Genomic DNA, 10,940 nt, shown 5'->3' on the forward strand with positions numbered 1-10,940 from the left:
AGAGAGAGAGAGAGAGAGAGAGAGAGAGAGAGAGAGAGAGAGAAAGAGAAAGATATGATAAACTCCTATCATTTCACCAACAAGAAACAAAATCAAAACCTGCAATTACTAAGCTTGAACCCCAACTGATTCCATGTCACAGCTCTAGTACAAAGACATCATGCTTAAAACTCAAGAAGAAACAATGCCAGAAGTGGGAGTAGGCGGGTAGGGGAGCAGTGGCAGGGGGAGGGTATAGGGAACTTTTGGGATAGCATTTGAATTGTAAATAAAGAAAATATCTAATAAAAAAATAAACTTAAAAAAACAATACACAAAATGAATTGTGTTTTTCATTTTATAGAGTTTGGAGAATTGAGATATGCATACATGTTGATATGCCACACAATTGATACACGTTTGGAATTCCAAAAGGATCAGGGACATGATTTTGAAATCGCACATTTATTAGAGATGATAGATAACTTGGAGATGCCTTTACAGTTAAGACTAATGATGTTAAGACATATATTTCCATTAAAATACAACAATTTATGGACAAAAAAAGAAGAAACAATGTTGCAATTATAGTAGAAATCGAGGAAAGCAAATATCATCAACCAGCCAATGATTGAAGACTTTCCTCCTCAGGATTGTGTTCAGTTCTAGCCTTATATGATTGACTAAGGCCCACCAACATCAGAGAGGGTAAGGGGCTTTACTCTAATAATTGAAACACAGTTGTTACCCAATAAAACCTTGCGTGAAACAGATAGCAGGATGCTGAAGCAACTGGAAACACTGTGGTCCAAGTAAGTTTGCAAATAAAATTATTCACCATAGACTCATTCTTGGAGTAATATGCTGAAAAAGTATGAATAATTTTTAACAAAATAAATAAATAATAACTAGAAATTCAGGTGTGTTTGTGCACTTATGTATTTGTGCATGTTGCATGTAAAGCAATGTTATTGAAATCTAATGAGTTAATATACTATCCAATATATATTTATGGGAGTTTGGAACAAAGGCAAATACTATTTTGTATATATGTTTTGAAAAAAAAATGAAATAAAAGAGAATTGCTAGCATTAATAAAACAAACTTGTTCTCAAACAGGGATGAGATACAACCAAGCAGGAACATGAAATTGGGGTTTGGATCCCATTGTTAATTACTTTCTGCTGCAAGAAGTGATGAGAGGTAAATGATGCTCTATAATATAAGTATGGCATCATGTAATCTGAGAGTGACTTTACCATTATATTCATTAGTAGAGTAAGAGGGGTAGGTTTTCCTCGAGTCCCATGACATATCTAGTCATGATTCTTGGACATATTACAGTGTCAAGTATGGCATCAACACCATGGAATAGGCCTTAAACACAATCTTTAAAACATGAGTATTTATTTGTATAACATCTGTGCCACTGCTGCACCAGCATGTCTTTGAGGTAGGTTTCTATCAGTAGGTAGGAAATGCAACTCAACATGTCCCTGAGGTTTCACTACACCAATAGAATGGCTAAGATAAAAACTCAAGCAATAGCACATGCTGGCAAGGATGTGGAGAAAGTATAACACTCCTACATTGCTGGTGGGATTGCAAAATTGTACAACCACTCTGGAAATCATTCTGCAGTTCTTCAGAAAACTGGAAATACTTCTATTTGAAGATCCAGCTACACCAATCCTGTGCATATGCCTAAATGATGTTCCATCATATCACAAGGACATGTGGCTCACTGTGTTCATAGCAGCCTTATTTGTAGTAGCCAGAATTTGAAAACAACCTAGATGCCCCTAAACTGAAGAATGGATACAGAAATGTGGTTCATTTACAGAAAGGAATACTACCCATCTATGAAAAACAAGGACATCATGAAATTTATAGGCAAATGGATGGAAGTAGAAAATCTCATCCAGAGTGAGGCAACTCAGATCCAAAAGACATGCATGTTATGAACTCTCTAATAAGTGGATATTAGACAAGTACAGAATATTTTTTAAAAATTTACATACAATAGATAGTTATCAGCACATCAGCACAACACTTGGAAATCTCCAAGAGATTAAAAAAAAAAAAAAAAAAGAAAAAATAAGCAACAAAGAAACACACACACACACACACACACACAAAACAAAAAACAAACAAACAAACAAAAAACTGCATATTTTCTTCCACTTGACCAGAATGTACTTGCTAAGATGTGATCTTTCAGCTTGGTCCTCTGTGAAACACCTTGTAGGATATGCTTCTCTTGTGCAACTTAAGGTTAATATGTCTCTAATGTCCTTTGCAATTCAAAGGTATAAAATTATACTTTTAGATTATGAAACTATTATAGTGTCTTATGTAAGAATAGGACTAATTATTTTTAAATTACCTCCTTCACTCTTATTGCATTTTAGATTCCAAGAATTTTTTAGGTCAGGTATGGTGATCCTCATCATTTGAACATGAGTTTGACATAGAGAGAAGAGTCTCGTCTAATGTTAAATGTCCTCCTGATCCTCACCAGTGAGAGTTGGGTTAGAACGGTTATTCAAGCTGTTCAACTCAGAAAAAGCTTTTTCCCTTACTTATAACATTTCCATGGTCTTTACTCTTTAAAAATCTTTTTTTTCTTTTTGTAGTTATATTTTGTCATTTAATATACTTGTTTTTCTCAATTTTATCATTTAATATACTTGTTGTTTTTCTCAATTACTGTCCTTAATAGTCATAGTTTGTTAATTATATAAGCATTTTTTACAGTCCAATCTTTATTCCCCTACTGGTCTACCCTTTGACTGTTCCTCTTGTTCCTTCTCCCTCCCCTGTCTCCAAGAGGATGTGCCCACCCCTCACCCCCACCCCACAGACCTGGGGCTGTAAGTCTCTGGAATGTTAGTTGAATTTGATTAATTATCTCTAAACTTCAGTCAGAAAAAAATGACTTTTGGCTTCTTGAGTCTATATTTTACTACTAGTTCTTTGAACACTCTGCGACCCTAACTTAATTATGTTTCTGCAGCACTTTGTGCCTCTATTTCCTCATTTATAAACAAACATTTCAAATTATAACTTTACCAAAACCTTAATAGCCAGGTACATTTTTCAATTTAAGATGTATTATGTTAAAGTAAGACACTTCATGTTCTGTATGTTATATGACAATTCCAAAAATACTCATAAGTAACAGGATTTATTTTTTAGCTAAATGCATAATATAAATTATGATTTTGTATAATCAATGCCACTCAGATTGTTTTCCATCAAATAAATTATGTCTCTTTAAGCAAGGAAGCTACTTTGGCAGTGATATAGATGAATACAGACATATAGTTGATAAGAAGAGAATTGGAGGGCTTTGGTGACAACCCCTACCTAATTACCTCCCCTGACAAAAGTAACAGCCTAAAATGAAAGCCATCAAAGAAAACTCTTGAACGTTTTGATAAGGATGGTGAAGCATAGGTTTCCAGAGTTAATGGCTTCTGGTGGGGGTGAGATGAAGAAGGACTCAGTTTTTATTAGGGAGCAGGCCACTGGAAGGTTGACCATGCTCCAGGGAGAATATGAACAATACAAATTAGAAATGGTTTTCCTGAGGGTAGGATCTGTTGGGAAAGATATCACAACAGCAGGCGAGTGGACATGGAAGGACTCTGAGGCTAATGTGATTGGGATATACAAGGTGAAATTCCCAAAGAATAAATAAAAATATTAATTTGAAAAAATTTAGTGACTTTAACCAAATGCACACAGCTGCCACTTTTCAGAGAATTTGTGGATATAAAATTTGTGACAACAAATATCTGTATCTAATTTATAGGACTATTAAAATATGCAAAGTGACAAACATGTCAGAACATAGAAAATTACCTATAATACACTATTATATAATTATATAAAATTACACTGTTAACAATTATATTTAATAAAGAACCACACATTTCCTAGATTTAAACATCATAAAATTTTAGAATGACCAAAAATACTTAGCATTCTGTATTATGAACTATTCTGGATTACATATAATATATTTCCAGGTACTATAATATGATAAAGTATGAGTTGCCTCACATAGATTCAAAGATCATTCTCCTTGCATCTCTGTGTCTGAAGGTAACAAAAGTGAAATTCTCAGAAATACTAAGCATGTTTAGAATAGATGTTGGTGCCCAAGACAAGTGAAGGTAGAAAGGAAGAACAGCATCGTGAGAACATGTACCATATAATAAGCCTAGGGTGTTGGGCCACGGGATAAAAGTGTTTTAGAATTTTTATACTACTCCTGAAATTCTTAACAATTACTTAGATTCTAGGACATGTTGATCTACCAATTTTCTTCAACAAATGAAAAGAACATTTTTATTTAAGCCAGTGTGAGCTTGTTTCCATTGCTTATGATCCACAGGGTGTGTACTTTTTAAATACAGAATGTCAAACCAAAAACAAACGCTTTACAATGGATACAGTAAAAGAAACCAGGTAATACTGTGAAGTTGCTGCTTCAGAAATTAAGTCATTGATTAAAAAGATATTAAAAATTTAATGATCATCTAAAAGACAATTACTGAAGTTTAGAGACAGGTGGATGGAATTAGAAAAGATTATCCTGAGTGAGCTAACTCAAACCCAGAAAGACAAACATGATGAGTACTCACTTATGAAGGGATACTACCTGTAAAGAAATACCATATTCCAAGACTGAAATATGCTATGTAACAAGAAGGGTTCAAAGTTTGGGGATGGGAGGTGCGTGAATCACATCAAGAAGGGAAAAAATAGAATAGACATTGAAGTCAGAGATAGTGATTCCTCCCAAATCCTATTATTCTTCAGAATTGTTTTGGATATCCTGGGTTTTTTGCTTATCCACATGAAATTGAGAATTGCTCTTCCGAGGTCTATAAAAAATTGTGTTGGAATTTTGATGTGTATTGCATTGAATCTGTATAATGCTTTTGTTAAGATGACTATTTTCAATATGTTAATCCTACCTATTCATGAGCATGGGCGATCTTTCCATTTTTGGATATCTTCTTAAATTTCTTTCTTTAAGGATTTGAAGTTCTTGTCATATAGATCTTTCACCTGTTTGGTTAGAGTCACATCAAGATATTTGTGACTATTGTAAAGGGTGTTGTTTCCCTAATTTCCCTAATATATTGGTATATAAACAAACACATTGGTCAATAGAATCAAAATAGAATAAACCTAGACACATGTCGACAGTTGGTTTTTGATAAATAAGCTAAAACAATTCAATAGAAATAAATGAGAGTATCTTCAACAAATGATGCTAGACTAATAGGATGGCTACATGTAGAAGAATGAAATGTTTATCACCCTGCAAAAAACTCAAGTCCAAGTGGATGAAGGACCTCAACATAAAACCAGATACACTAAATCTCATAGAAGAGAAAGTGGAAAATACCTTTGAACACATTGGTACAGGAGACAAGTTCCCAAACAGCACACCAAAGGCTCTGGTTCTAAGATCTACAATTGATATGGTAACTAATGAAACCGCAAATCTTCTATAAGGCAAAGGACACGGTCAATAGGACAAATCATCAGCCCACAGATTTGGAAAGGAGCTTCACTAACCCTACATCTGACAGAAGACTAAATTCAAAATTTACAAAGAACCCTAGAAGTTAGACATAAACAACCTAAATAACAAATTTAAAAATGGGATACAGAAACAAACAGAATTCTCAACAAAGGAATCTCAAATGGCTGAGAGGCACCTAAAGAAATAGTCAAAGGCTTTAATCATCAGGGGAATCCCAGTCAAAACTACTCTGAAGTTCCATCTTATGCCCATCAGAATGGCTAAGATCAAAAACTCAAGTGATAGCATATGTTGGCGAGGATGTAGAGCAAGGAAACCACATCTTCATTGCTGATGGTGGTGCAAACTCATACAATCATTTTGAAAATCAACTTGACCTTATCTCAGAAAACTAGAAATAGTTCCACTGAAGACCCAGCTATACCACTCCTCGGCATATACCCAAAAGATGTTCCACCATCCCTTGAAGACACTTGTTCAACTATGTTCATAGCAACTTTATTCATATTAGCCAGAAACTGGAAACAATCCAAATGTCTCTCAACCGGATAAAGAAAGTGTGGTACTTCTACATAGTGGAATACTATTCAGCTATTAAAAACCAACAAATCATGAATTTTTTTAGACAAGTATATGGGACTTGAGAATATCATCCTGAGTGAGGTAACCCAGTCCCAAAAGAACATGCAGGGTATGTACTCACTTATAATTTGATATTAGCCATAAAATACAGGCACCATGTTACACTCCACAGACCCAATCTAAACATAGGGAAGGCTCAAGCACAGAAGCTTGAATGTCACTTAAAAAAGGGGACAGAATAGTCATAAGAGGCATATGGAGAAAGGGTACTGGTAGGGGGTGTGGAAGGGGAATGGGAGATTCAGAATCAAATATAGAGAAAGACAGGAGAGATGGTTTGATGCTTACGAAAATGAACAAAAATCTGAAACTCATGGGTGTGAGGAGGTGGGGGTCATCTCTAGGATGAGACAGAGACCTGGGATAAGGGAGGAACTCAGTGAGGGTGATCCGTGACTCTCTACATTGAGGATATAGAACCTGAAGGAACCACCTCTTACAGGCAGACAGCAACCCCTATAGAGCAATAGAAGCACCACCCACCCACAAAATTTTTAATTCGAACCCAGCAACTGACTCAGACAGATGCAGAAACCTACAGCCAAACAGTGGATGGAACTTGGGTACTCTTATAGAATAATAGGAGGAAGGATTGTGGGCCCCGAAGGGCAACTTCACAGAAAGACCAACTAACCTGGACCCTTGTGATTCTGAGTCTGAACCACCAACCAAAGAACAAAGAGAATACACAGGCTCGACCTAGGCCTCCCTGCTAATTTGTAGTAAATATTCAACTTGACCTTCAAGTGGGTTCTGAACAAATAGAACATAGACTATCCCAAAAGCTGTTGCCTGCACCTGGGATATGTTCTTCTAGCTGGATTGCCTTGTCTATCCTCAGTGGGAGAGGAAGAACCTAGTTTAGCAGAGACTTGAAGGGCCAGGGTGGGGAGATACCCAGGAGAGGGTCACCCTTTTAAAGGAGGAGAGTGAGAGGGGAAGGACTGCAGAAGGGGATGACTGAGAGAGGAGCGGTGAGAGGGATATAAAATGAATAAGAAGAAAGAAAGAAAGAAAGAAAGAAAGAAAGAAAGAAAGAAAGAAAGAAAGAAAGAAAGAAAGAAAGAAAGAAAGAAAGAAAGAAAGAAGGAAAGATAAATTAAATTTTAAAAAAAGGGAATGGATGGGTAGCCCCATGACTCGACTGAGGTCCATGTCACTCTACTGGAGGTGGTCTCTTTAGGTTCTATCTTCCCACTGTTGGGCATTTTGGCTATGGTCATCCATATTGAGTCATGGGAACCTCTCACATCCCAGGTCTCTGGGACTTTCTAGAGTTTCCTCCGCCCTCTATACCACACTGTTATATTTTCATTCATTCACCTGGCCTCTGGGCTTCTATTCTGTCTTCTCCATACATGATCCTGTACTCCTTTTCCCTCCCCCTGTCTCCCACCCATGTTTCTCCATCCCTCTGCCTCCCATGATTATTTTGTTCTCCCTTCTAAGTGGGATTGAAGCATCCACATTTAGGCCTTCTTGTTAAGGTTCATATGGTTGGTCGTTGTTCCATGGGTATTCTGAAGGTTTTAGCTAACATACATTTATCAGTGAATACATAACATGAATGTCCTTCTGGGTATATGTTACCTCATTCAGGATGAGTTCCATCCATTTGCCTGCAAAATTCAAGATGTCCTCATTTCTAATAGTATTCCATGTATAAATGAACCAGATTTTTCTGTATCCATGCTTTGCTTGAGGGACATCTGGGTTGTTCCTAGCTTCTGTCTATTGCAAATAAGGTTGCTATGAACATAGTGGAGCACATATCCTTGTGATTAGTGGAGCACATTTTAAGACTGAGGAGTGGTATAGCTGGGTCTTCAGGTAGATAGAACTATTTCCAGTTTTCTTAGGAACTGACAGATTAATTTCCAGAATGATTGTACAAATTTGCAATCCCACCAGCAATGAAGTATTCATCTTTTTCCACATTCTTGACAGGATGTGCTTTCTTGAGTCTTTGATCTTAGCCATTCTGATGGGTGTAAGATGAAACCTCAGAGTAGTTTTGATTTGCATTTCCTTGATGACTAAAACTTTGAATATTTCTTTAAATGCTTCTAGGTCATTTGAGATTCCTCTGTTGAGAAATCTCTGTTTAGCCCTGTCCCCCAAATTTTATTTGGTTTATTTGGTTTGTTGGCGTGTAAGTTCTTGAGTTATTTGTGTATTTTGGATATTTGCCCTCTATCCCAGAATTATTCCTGTCTAAAGAAAATGCAGGGACAAAAATGGAACAGAAACTGAAGGAAAGGCCATCCAGTGATCAGCCCAACTTGGGATCTATCCCATGCTCAGGCACCAAACCCTGACACTATTACTAATGCCATGCTGTGCTTGCAGATAGGAGCTTGGCATGGCTGTCCTCTGAGAGGCTCTGAGACAGATGCAGATATTTATACAGCCAACAATTGGACTGAAGACTGGGACCCCTAGTGGAAGAGTTAGGGGAAGAACTGAAGGAGCTGAAGGAGATTGCAACCCCAGAAGAACAACAGTATCAACTAACCTGACCCCTGAGAACTCCCAGAGACTAAGCCAACAACCAAAGAGAATGCTTGGGCTGGCCTGTGGTACCCAGAACCTATGTAGCAGAAGACTGCCTTGTCTGGCATCCGTGGAATAGATACTTAATCCTGTACAAATTTGATGCCCCAGGGAAGGGGTATACTGGCAAGGTTGAATTGGGGGTGGTTGGATGCAACTGAGCACCCTCTCAAAAGCAAGGGTGAAGGGGGATGGGATGAAGAACTCAGGAGGGAAGACCAGGAAAAGCAGCAATATTTGAAATGTAAATAAATAATTTAATAAAAAATAAATAGACATTAAGGGTACATAGGGGAGGGGACTGGGCTGGGCTGAAGATACAGATGAGAAAAGGAGAGATTAGATGGGGGAAGGACAGAGTGAGGAAGTACTAGGAGAGACAAATGGAATGGGTGGGGAGGGGCATCTATGGGACAAGCAAGAAACCTAGGAAAATGAAAATAACCAGAAATCAGTGAGTAATCCTAGCTAAGACTCCTAGCAATGGGGAACATGGAGCTCAAGATAGCCATCTCCTTTAACCAGACAAGACTTCCGATGGAGGGATTGTGACACCAAGCCAGCCATAAAATCTTCAACCTACAATTTGACCTGCCTACATGATTTGCAGGGATATAGACAAAGCAGAAAGTGAGAGAATGGTCAACAAATAACTCGTCTAGCTTGAGACCCATGCCATGAGAGGGAGCCTACCTCTGACACTGCTAAGGTTATTCTGCTACACTTGCAGATAGTAACCTAGCATAACCATCACCAGAGAGGCTTCATCAAACAACTGATAGGAAAAAAGAAAGAAAGAAAGAAAGAGAGAGAGAGAGAGAGAGAGAGAGAGAGAGAGAGAGAGAGAGAGAGAGANAGANAGAAAGAAAGAAAGAAAGAAAGAAAGAAAGAAAGAAAGAAAGAAAGAAAGAAAGAAAGAAAGAAAAAGAAAGAAAGACTCCTGGCCAAAAATTAGGCAGAGCTTGGTAATTCCAGTGGAAGAGGAAGAGAAAGAGAAAGGATTGTAGGAGCCAGAGGTGTGAAGGACACCACAATACCTACAAAATCAACTAACCGGGCCCCATAGGGACCCACAGAGACTGAAACGCCAACCAGAGAGTATGCATGGGACTGACCTAGGCTCTCCACACACATGTAACAGTTGTGAAGCTTGGTCTTCAAGTGGGCACCCTAACAGTGGAGGCAATGATTCTGACTCAATTGCTTGCTTTGGGGGGTACTTTCCCAATACTGAACTCACTCTTCTAGTCTCAACTGGAAATGAATCTAATCTTACTGTAACAACTTGATATGTCAGATATCCATGGAAGACCTCCCCTTTTCTCAAGACAAAGCGGGGGAAAGTGAATTGAGGGGGGGAGGGCGAAGGAGAAGGACTAGGAGGAGAGCAGGGAGGGGAAACTGCAGTTGGGATGTAAAGTTAATTAATTCATTCATTAAAATATAATTCATTAATTACTATTTTAAAAAGAAAATGCAGAATAAAGGTTCATTTAGGTAATAATTACATATATTTATAAATACATACATTAATGCTCAAAATGAAAATAATTGAATTTTCAGAGCAATGACTTGTGAATTCTGAAATGAGAAATGGCATGATGTTCTCTCTGGTACTTACCAAACATGTAGATATTTTTTCTATTTAGAAAAATTATGAAATCTTGTTATTCATGTTGCTTTTAATTCACAACACATAGAGTCTTCAGTTTAGTACCCGAGCACAGGAAAAATTCTGTTAGTGGTCAGATTACTAAGAATCGACTTTACAGCAAGAATGTCAGGGAATGAGCAAGAGACCTGTTATTCTAATCAGACTTTATTGTCTGTGCACATTTAGATTAACATCCCACAAAGGTAGGGCTCTCAATAAGTTAGGTCCTTAAGTGACTTGTTCTTGAAACAAAAATCTCAAAAATATGATAATTACTTAAATAGTGCTTCTTTTCCCCCCTCAATTAGGAAATAAAGCCAACAATAACTAAGATAATTGTCATGCTGAAAAGGTATGTGATTCCAATTATGTGCACAAGTACTGTGCAATGAGCTGGGCACTTTATCTTCTGCAATTGCCTTCTGAAAAATCAAAATACACCATTTGACTTGTGAAGAGTTGAGTTCAAATACTTGTGCTGATTTTTGTAACATAGCCCTGTGCCCTGGGAAACTAATGAAAAGGCTAATAATTAATTCTGAAAGT

Source organism: Mus pahari, chromosome 5, assembly GCF_900095145.1.
Source record: "Mus pahari chromosome 5, PAHARI_EIJ_v1.1, whole genome shotgun sequence".
NCBI classification, from domain to species: domain Eukaryota; kingdom Metazoa; phylum Chordata; class Mammalia; order Rodentia; family Muridae; genus Mus; species Mus pahari.